Genomic DNA, 10,474 nt, shown 5'->3' on the forward strand with positions numbered 1-10,474 from the left:
GTGGCTGTCGCGAGGGATGGCGAGGTAGCGATGACCACTGACAGCAGGTAGTCTCTGCACCAGCAGCAGGCCCGGCCCCAGGCACAGCAACAGGGAGGGGACATCCAGGTGCGATCCCGGTGCCACTCCCAGCCCATGTCAACCTCTGCCAAGGAGATTCAGACAGACACACGAAAGCTGAGTCCTTGGAAGTCAGAATCAAATCAGACCCAGATGTCTATAGGAGGAGTAAGGAAGAGTATCCTGGGAGAAAGAATCACATACAAAAAAGGGAAGATGTCAGAAGGAACCAAGAGCACTGGCCTCAGCAAGCCAGAGAGAGGCTGGCCGCATCACGCCCCCGCTCAACCTGTGTGGGCAGATTGCTGAATCACATGCTGAGCCCAACCAGTGTAGACGGTGCCGGCTTTGTGCACTGGCTCAATCAGTGTAGACAGCCTGCCCACATCACATACTGATTCCAACCAGTGTAGACAAACTGCATTGCACACTGGGCTCAACCACCCCAACTTTGGGAGACAGAGCCTGATGGACCTGGCCAACATCTGAGAGGAAGCCTGGGCCTAGGCTGAGCTCAGCCACAGGAAAAGCCACTGAATCTAGAGACTTTGAGAGCTCTGAACCTTGTGCCAAGACCCCACAGAGAGAGGGGCAAGCACAGACTCCATGAAAGGTTCTAGTGCTCATGCCCTAGACTTAACCAAGTGTAGACAGACTGCCTGCCCCACACACTGGCTTAGCCAGTGTAGACAGACCATGTGCTGGCTCTGTCAGTGTAGACAGCCTGCCTGCCCCACCAGTGCAGACAGACTGCCTGTACCACGCACTGGCCCCACCAGTGTAGACAGACTGCCTGCACCACACACTGGCCCTGCCAGTGTAGACAGACTGCCTTCCCCACGCACTGGCTATGCTAATGTAGACAGACTGCACAATTTAATGCACTCCGCCAGCCCACAAGCAATCGCTGAGTACCTTCTCCATGCCGAGCTCCTCCTGGCCAACACAGCCAGAAAGAGCAGCATCCGCACCAACACCGTGACCTGCTTGTGTTTGCTCAACTTCCCCAGGGCCAGGTGTGCGAGGCTCTGCACATGGCAGGTCAGGCTCAGTGTTCGCTGGGTGCCCGAATGCGGCACAGGAAGCAAAGCTCCTGCAGCTCAAGGCTGGAGGAGGGTCTCAATGCTGCAAGCCTGGGCTGATGATTCTTGTCCCAAGAGATGAGTCAGCCCCCAAAAGAGGCAGCCTCGAAGGTGGGGACGACTTCTCTGCCAAGCACAAGTCAGTCTGTGCCCAGGCTAGGGGCTGCTGGCAGAGGGGCTCTCCTGTGTCAGCTTCCCACTGATAAGCATCTGGGCATGTCCAGGGGTCCATGGTGGTGAAGGCAGCAGACAGAATGGAGTGGCCAGGCCAGCCCTGGAAGTCTCATCTGGAGAGGCCACCCTCTGAGCAAGGAATCAGCCCTGGGAGGGTGCCTAGGGGACCAAGGAGTAATGTGTAGCTCCTAGCATCCTCTACTTGGCTCTCTTCCCTCCTGTCCCCGAGTCTGGCCCAGCCAGGGAGGAGCTGGCTCAGGCCCAGGCAGTGAGGACAAGGTGACAGCAACCTGGGCTGTTGCCTGCAGCTCGGCGGCCACTCAGCTCAAGGCCTGCAGCCAGCAGCGTGGGCACAACGGGAAACGGGGTGACTCACAGACCTGCTTCCCTGCTCCCCAGCTCTGGACGACAGAGACTGGTAGATCGGGCCGATGTCTGCAGAGAACCCAGGGCCCAAGCTGCGTTGCAGACAGCCACAGGAAATTCACCAACATCAGAGGGCACTGTGGAGTTCCCAGCCTTGGGCAGAGCCCCTCGCCGAGGGTGCAGCAGGTAGAGACTGGCTCCCTTGAGGAGGAGGAAAAGGAGAGAGGGCTGAGAGCAAGAAAAAAGTATAAGAGTGGATTCTTTCTGGGGCAGGTGCCAGTCAACTGCCGGGTTACATCAAGCAGGCAGCAGGTGAAGGTCCTCTGGGGGTCCAGGAAGCTAAGTGGATGAAACACACATGGAGACCACCATTGGCCAGCACTCAGCTCCAGAGGGAAGTGAGCATCTGAGCCACAGTGGGTGGTCAGCTCCATTCCCCCAGTGAAGGCCCATCCTCAATGAGTCTGGAGGCAAAAGCTGGGCCAGGACCATGGGTATGCACGTCGAGCAGCTTGTCCCCACCATGGAGCCATGGGCACTGGGCTGTCACCTGCCGAGTGCCTTGGACGTGCTAGGGCTGAATGGTGAGCAGACAGGAGAGGAAGGCAGTGGAAGAACCAAGGTCTCAGAGCACAGTGGGGCCACACAACCAGCGGCCTGGCCGCCCAGTCCTAGGAGGATATGACCCAGCCAGAGTGGACAGGCGCTTAGCACTCCAGGGGACGGCCCTGTCTCAGGGAGTAGACAACTCCCAATAGTGTCCCACGGGTGACCATCCTGACCACTCCTTACCACGTCCCCTCCCACACCTAATTCAGCTGGGTACCAGTTTAGACAGAATGACCTACAGAACGCACTGGTTCGACCAGTGTAGACAGATGGCGTGAATGGTGTGCTGAGATCCCCCAGTATAAACAGATGGTCTGCATCATGAACTAGGGGCTCAACCAATATTAGAGTGCCTGCTTTGTGCACAAGCTCAACCAATATAGACGCACTGCCTACATTGCACACTAGTTTCAACCAGCGTAGACACGCTGCCTATATCACACAATGGTTTCAACCAGTGTAGGCAGACTCCATTGCACATTAGGCTCAACCACCCCAGCTCCGGGAGACAGAGCCTGATGGACCAGACCAATGTCTGAGGGGAAGCCCATTCACTCCTATTTAAGGCCACAGTGGTCTGTCTTTCTTCAAGATTCCTGCAGCTCCGTCCTCGCTGGCCTTCCTACTCTGCAGCAGTTCGCAGAATAAAGTCCCAAGTTCCCCCCTGGTTGTGAAGACCCTACACAGATGGGTCTCCAGCCACAAGTCACCTGCTCCTTCACTCTGCTGGCCACATGGGCCTTCCCACAGCTCCTGAATGGTGCTCCTCACGCCCTCTCACACATTCCCTCCACAGGAAGCCCTGTGCCTGCTCTTGTCTGTGCCTGCCTGGCATGCTGAACTCTCTCTCTCCCTCCCTTCCTCTCACACTCCCTTCCAACCCTGCTTAGTTCCCACTCCTCCTTCAGATGTCAGCTGAAGGGCCACCTCCTCCGAGAAGTCCTCCTGACCTCAGTGCAGGTCAGATTCTCTTTGGTAGGTCTCATAGCACTTGGGTGTTTATTTCCTTATATTCTTTATATCCTTATCACAGCCTAGAATCACATATTGGTCATTCTTTTTATTAATGTCTTTGTCTGGCAGAAAATGAATTAGTGAATGAGGAATAAATGAGGAGGGTCTCCATTCCACCATCTATAAACTCACAAGGGCAGGGACCACCCTCCACTTTGCTCACCTCATGTCCCCAGGGCCGGCACAGTGCAAGACACCTTATACCTGCTCCATAAACATTCAGGGGCAGGGTGAGGGACAGGGACAACGGCTCTGACACCAGGAGTGTAGGACTGAGAATCATTTGGTTCCAGGTTTCAATGTTGATGATTCTAATTTAGTTCAAATAAATGTCACTCACCAGGGCCAACACTGGCCATGGCTTGGCAAGGAAAGGGCATCTTGCCCTCAGTCACCAGCACTGAGAAATACTGACTTCCCAGAAATGTATGGTGTTCTACGTGGGGAGTGCGGATGTAAGACCCAGGCCACCAACCTGGGAGGACAGCTATGTTTGCCGCCCCCAGCCCCAGGCCTGCATACGGACTGTCTTAGTCCATTTCTGTTGCTGTAAAGGAATCCCTAAGGCTGGGTAATATATAAAGAAAAAGGGTTGGGCACGCTGGCTCACACCTATGATCCCAGCACTTTGGGAGCCCAAAGTTTGGCAGATCACTTGAGGTCAGGAGCTTGAGACCAGCCAGGCCAAAATGGTGAAACCCCGTCTCTACTAAAAATACAAAAAAAAAAAAAAAAATTAGCTAGGCGTGGTGGTGCACACCTGTAATCCTAGCTACTTGGGAGGCTGAGGTGGGAGGATTGCTTGAACCTGGGAGGCAGAGGTTGCAGTGAGCCGAAACCACGCCACTGTACATTCCAGCCTGGGTAACAGAGTGAGACTCCGTCCGCCCCCCAACCACCAAGAAAAAAAAGAGGACAGGCGTGCTGACTCACACCTGTAATCCCAGCACTTTAGGAGACTGAGGCGGAAGGACTGCTTGAGGCAAGAAGTTCAAGATAAGCTTGGACAACATAGGGAGACCCCATCTCTACAAAAAGATTTTAAAAATTAACAGACATGGCGGTGTGCATCTGTAGTCCCAGCTACTCAAGAGGCTGAGGCAGGAAGATTGTTCGAGCCTGGAAGTTCAAGTCTGCAGTGAGTTATGATAGCACCACTGTACTCCAGCGTGGGCAACAGAGCAAGACTCTGTCTCTAAAATGAAAAAAAAAAAAAAAGAGGCTTATTTGGCTCACAATTCTGCAGGTTGTACAAGAAGCATGGCACCCGCATTTGCATCTGGTGAGGGACTCATGCCCTTCCACTTAAAATGGAAGGGGAAGAGAAGCCGGTGTGTGCAGAGGTCACAGAGGTGCTAGGCTCTTTTTAACAACCAGCTCTTGTGGGAACTAATAGAGCAAGAACTCACTTCCTGCCTCACAATAGCATTAATCTATTCATACAGGGTCTGGCCTCATGACCCACCTCCCACTAGGCCTCACCTCTAACACTGGGGGTCACATTTCAAGGTAAGATTCACAGGGATAAACATCCAAACTATCGCACAGAGACTCTCTGACTTCCTGAAAGGTGGCTTTGGCAATGGGCCCAGGGCTGCTTCTTGGTGTCAACCCACCTACACGGAGGCTTCCCCAGTCTCTCGGTGGCCGAGGCTGCATTGCTGAGTTTCTAAGGGCCCAGGAACGAATCCAGCCCGTGCAGGCTAGAACGCCACATCACAAATGACAGGTAGTTTTGGACAGGGTAAAAGTCACAACTTTTTCCATGACCAATTTGTAAGCCTCATGACCTGCCACACTGATTTACTGACCACAGGGTCACACATCCTCCAGCAGATAAGAAATGAGATGGCGTCTGCCGCATCCTCTGGCACCTGAGCTAATGCAGCTCTGTCCCCAGTTTGTCTGGGTCCATGGGTTTCCTCCGGAGGGAACACAGCCGCTCTGGAGTCAGATGAGCCCTGAATGTGGCGCCAAAGACAGCACCAAACAGCCTACTGTCACCATGCTGTCACCATGCAGACTGCTCATGCCCAGCCAACTTTCTGAGATCGTAGGACACTGATGCCATATCTACATCCAGGCACCAACCTCAATTTTTAAAAAAAAATTTTTTTTTTTTTTGAGACAGTCTCGCTCTGTCGCCTAGGCTGGAGTGCAGGGTCATGATCTCGGCTCACTGCCACCTCTGCCTCCCGGGTCCAAGTGATTCTCCTGCCTCAGCCTCCCAAGTAGCTGAGATTACAGGCGTGTAATCCCGCCACCACGCCTGGCTAATTTTTTTCTTTTTAGTAGAGACTGGGTTTCACCATGTAGGTCAGGCTGGTCTCAAACTCCTGACCTCAAGTGATCCGCCCACCTCGGCCTCCCAAAGTGCTGGGATTACAGGCATGAGCCACCGTGCCTGGCCGATTTTTTAAAAAAACTTATTTACTTATTTATTTAATTTTTTGCTGTGCCACTGCTGGGTCACATTGATCTCCTTGGGCCAGCACTATATAAATCTGCTGTTTTATAACTCATCACTTTCTGGTTAGCTAAAAGGCTGGCCACTCATTCCACGTGGTGTTTATCAGCTCTAATTGCCACAGCTGCTCATTAAAGAGCAGCCGTGCTGGGCGCGGTGGCTCACACCTGTAATCCCAACATTCTGGGAGGCCAAGGTGGGTGAATCACGAGGTCAGGAGATCCAGGCCATCCTGGCCAACATGGTGAAACCCCATCTCTACTAAAACGCAAAATTAGCGGGCGTAGTGGCGCATGCCTGTAGTCCCAGCTACTCGGGAGGCTGAGGCAGGAGAATCACTTGAACCCAGGAGGCGGAGGTTGCAGTGAACCAAGATCGCACCATTGCACTCCAGCCTGGGCAACAAGAGCAAAACTTTATCTCAAAAAAAAAAAAAAAAAAAAAAAACAGCTGCCATAATCCTGTGTCCTCTTTCCTGCTCACAGGTTCCCCACCACCCCACGTTTCTCCAGTGTGGCCGCCACGCACCAGTAAATCGGGGAGGTGAGGTTTTTCCAAGCTGCAAAGCAGCAGATGTGGCTAAGACAGGGATCTCAGACTCCAGGCCAGGCAGCAGGCAGGAGATGGGGATGTCTGCCAGAGACATCAGCTGGGGCCACACCTTCCCCATTATCCCCTACAAGCACAGGCACACTCACTGAAAATTTCTCCAGCCAGATGCATCAGCAATGATCAAAGCTCCCCTTCCTCTTTTCCATCAGCAAAACCACAAAAAGCCTATCAGGCCGCCTCTGGCAGGAACTTGGAGCTTAGAGCAGGGGAGCAGCCTGCACGAGGTTTCCAATCAGGCAAATCTGACTCTCCCCCTTTTAAGAGCATTGAAGGCAAATTCTGAGACAAGCCCACCAGGCACACTTTCTCAACAACCATACGGCAAAAAAGTAGTTTCTGAACTTTTCCAGACTTATTAGCTTACATAAACAGAGATTTGAATAAATGTTTAAAAAATGAAATTCCCTGGATACCCTGTAATCAGTAAATGTTCATTATGGAAACACAGCAAATATGCATGAAATTTCCCAAGTGATATTCTGGCTACAAGATTAAAAAGGCATCTCTAACAGCAGGTTGAGTTACAAAGCATCCTCTGTCGTCGGTTACAGTCCAAGGGGGACGTTCTGCCAAGCCCAGGAGGTCAGACGAGCCTGCTCTCCTCTCCCAACGGGAGCCAAGGAAAATCAAAAGACGCTCATTTTGCCTGCTCAGGCAATTTATAAATGAGCCCCCACGCTGCCTGACTGATGCCTCTCCATAAATAATTAATCCTTGACCTTGCTTTAAGAAAGCCTTGACTTTTTAATTTGGGGTCTTTTAAAAAATCAATACCCGGGAAACATCATTCACTCTTGCCGAGTCTGATTCCAGGTTAATAAATAAATAAGTAAATAAATAAGCTGCACTGTTTGTGTGGTCCCAGGGCGACTGGGCCAGGCGATGCGTCAGGTTCCGGCTTTGAGGTTTTCTGTGTTCAAATGCTAATGGATAGTTGATCAGCCAATCCCCCTGGAACCAACATTCAGACCCTCAAGAGGTCCCTCTCTTCAGGATTCCAATGTTATTCCTCCCGTGGGTCACTTCACAGAGGCCAGTCTGCTGAACGCTCCTGAATGAACTTCCATGCTGCCTTCTGTGCTCGGGGTGTCCTGATTAAAATTAAAAGAGGATCTCCTGCTGGGATGCGTGTCCTTCCTGTGGCCTGTCTGCCTCGCCTTTGGGACAGGGGCACAGGGTGGGCAGGAAAGGTCATGGCAGCTGGAAAATGTTAAGGGCTCTGCCACACCTGCTCCAGCGGTTGCCCTGTCCTAGGGCAGGACTTAGAAAAAGACTTCCCCACAGATAGGCAAGGGTCAAGGTGAACTTAGAAGAGAAAGGTTACCCAGGAAAGTGGGCTTCATATTGTAGCTCCTGAGCCCCTTTTGTGGGGGAGGGGAAGAAGGGGGTTGATCTGCCTCTTATCTCTCTGTCCCCCGCCCCGCTCCACCATCCACTCCAGAGCAGCTACTACCTCCCTGCACCCAACGCCTCTCCCACGTGCTCTGCTGCTGCGCCAGATAGCGCCAAGCAGATGGAGAGGGGCCGGGGCGCCCGTTCCCCTTAACGGAGCTGATCACGGCTCAGGAGCCAGCGGGGGTGGCCCAGGGACGCAGAGTCCTCTGGGACACCTGAGACCACTGCGGGACAGAGAGCCCCAAGATTGGCGCCTACTTCTCGGGTAAAACAACCAGCCGGGCAGCAGCGCCCACAGCCGAGGGCGCCGCAGCCTCTTCAACTCCGGGTCGGGGTCGCGGGCCTGGAGACAAGACGTACGCGAAAGTTAGGGCGGCCGGAGTCCCGCACCGGCGAAGGAATCCGGGTCACCTCAGACCCAAGCCCCAGCATCGGCACTGCCAAAACCCGCGATCGCCCTCCTGGCCCGGCCGGCCTCCAGCGAGGCCAGAGCGGGTCTGCAGAGGCGGCAGCCGGTAGTCGGAGTTGCAGCCACCGCCAGACCTCGGCTTGGTCCAGAGGCCAAACGGATTTTTTCCCCGCCCCCTGGGGCCGCCCGAGGCTCCGACTCCCGCACTCCCGACACACGCACGCACACACCTTCACACCATCGCTGACGCACGCACACTCGCCTCCAGCACTCACAGGCCGGTGCCCTGGAGAGTAGCGGGGTGGGGACGCGCGCGACGGAGCCGCTTGGTAGGAAGCCAAGGCCACTTAAACTTCCCCCACAGTCCCTGCCCGCCGCAACCCGTCCCGAGTCCTGGCCCCGAGCGCGCGAGGAAGCCCCAGCGCCCCGAGCGCTCCTGGCTGGCCCTCGGCGCTCGCTGCTCGGCGCCCGACGCCGCCTCCTCGCACGCAACACCTAGGGCCAGGAGGAGGAGCGGGGGTCCGCAGGGACCAAGAGGGCCCGAGGGACGGCAGTTCACAGAAGCGCGACAGTGAGTGGGATCCAAGGAGCGAAAGTCTAATTAAAGTTGCCGCTACCGGGGCCGGTCCCCAAAGTGCAACCAGACCCGAGCCCCGCGCGCCCCACCTCCGCCCGCAGCTTCGGACTCCCATCCGCTTGCGGTGGCGGGGATGGCGCGCGGTGCAGTCCCGGGCCCGCTCGGGACCCCTCTGGGAGTCCCTGCAGGCCAGGAGCCTGCGCAGGGCGGGAACAGGGGTGGGGCAAGGGCGCAGCCACTTACCTGGCGCAGCGGACGCTCCCGAGGCCGCGGGCGCCTCCAGTCCGGGCGCGGTTCTCCGCGGTGGATCCTCCGCTCGGGGCGCGCAGGCGGCGGAGAGGACCTCCGCCCCAGCTCGGGCCCGGTGCCTCCTCCCGCTCCGAGAGGGACCCGGTGCGATCTGTGGGCGAGAAGCGTGGGGCCGGCGGCTGGAGCGCGCGGGTAGTGAGAGGGCGCGGTGCGGCGTTCCTCTTCGGCCCCCGGCGCGTTCGGTCCCCCACCTCCCGCCGCCGCCGCCGCCGCCGCCGCCGCCTCGTCCTCTCTTCTTTCCGCAGCACTGCCGGATCCGGCTTGCGCGCCGGGAAGGCTCCCAGCGAAGTGCGAGCGAAGCCTCCGGCGAGGCTGGAAATAGCGCCGCGCCCGCCCGGCGCCCCGCCCCCGGCCCGTGCCCCGCCCCGCCGTGGTGGCGGCTACGGCGGTGGCCGGGCCGGGCGGCGATTGCTCCCGCGATGCGCTCGGCCCTCCCGGGGGCTCGCGGGCGCCGCGCCCACGCGCGCTCTGCGGCTCCCGCGGCCCCGCTGGCCGCGCGCTCAGAAGGAGTCGCTGCTGGGCGCGGTCCGGCGGCCGCGGGGGTGGGAGCGGTCGTGGCGGTCTCCCCGCGGGGGTGGGGGCTGAGCCGGTCTCCTGGTCCAGGAGAGCCGGACTCCGGCCTGACGCTAGGCTCCAGATCGCGGCCAGTGCTGCCACTGCCTCGGTGGGTCGCACGCGGCGCCAACCCGGGAAAAGGACCAGGCGTCACCGGGGCGGCCTTGACCACAGCGGGGCAGGGGTGCGCGCCCAGGACCCAATGCTGCGGGGGCGCAGGGCCGGCGAAAGGCAGAAGATTGATCCTGAGGAAGATTCTGGGAGATCCCTGGGCTTCAGCTAGCGTGGAACTCGATCAAGGCCGCGGGCTGCCTCAGGCCCAGGTGTCCGCATTCAACCCCAAATCCCTGGGGCTCTAGATTCTGCTGGAAGTGCCCTGTGATCCAGGCTCTCCCTTCAGGGCTTCATCCTGGAAGTTTCTGTCGGGTCACCAGCCTGAGAGCAGGGCCAACCGACCCTCTTCATAGATACTCGGGAAAACAGCGTGGAGGGTGGAACCGGCCCACAGCCACACAGCACCGGGACAGAGTAGGGACAGGAACAAGGGGCCCTGGCTTCGGTCCTTGTTCTTCCTGAGAAGAGGCAGCCCCAGCCTGCAGGGGACAAGCAAGCCTTGGGAAGGAGGGCAACTGCTTTCTCATAGGAGCTCGAGGAAACTGCACACGGTCACCTGTTAGTCTTGAAGGGACACTCAGTATTTTCAAACAACTGCAGAGAAGCCTTTAATAAAGTGAAAGACCCTTGCTCTCCCCTCTTTAATGGAACCTGCTGGCTGGTTGGCCTGACTCCTACCAGCTGACCCAGAGTGAGTGATGGAATTGGGGACTGGGCTGGGCCCATGGGTC

The 10,474-nt window shown here is 56.9% G+C and overlaps 1 protein-coding gene across 1 annotated transcript in view; it reads right to left on the reverse strand.

The window, feature by feature from the left end:
* CHST8 (carbohydrate sulfotransferase 8) overlaps window positions 1-9,364 on the reverse strand; it is a 152,386-nt gene extending 143,022 nt beyond the window's left edge. Inside the window, exon 1 of the mRNA XM_007996244.3 lies at window positions 9,009-9,364. The gene's annotated coding sequence lies outside the window, so the exon portion shown is untranslated. The remainder of the gene's footprint in view (window positions 1-9,008) is intronic.
* Between the last annotated feature and the right edge of the window lie 1,110 nt (window positions 9,365-10,474).

This window comes from Chlorocebus sabaeus, chromosome 6 (genome assembly GCF_047675955.1).
Source record: "Chlorocebus sabaeus isolate Y175 chromosome 6, mChlSab1.0.hap1, whole genome shotgun sequence".
NCBI classification, from domain to species: Eukaryota; Metazoa; Chordata; class Mammalia; order Primates; family Cercopithecidae; genus Chlorocebus; species Chlorocebus sabaeus.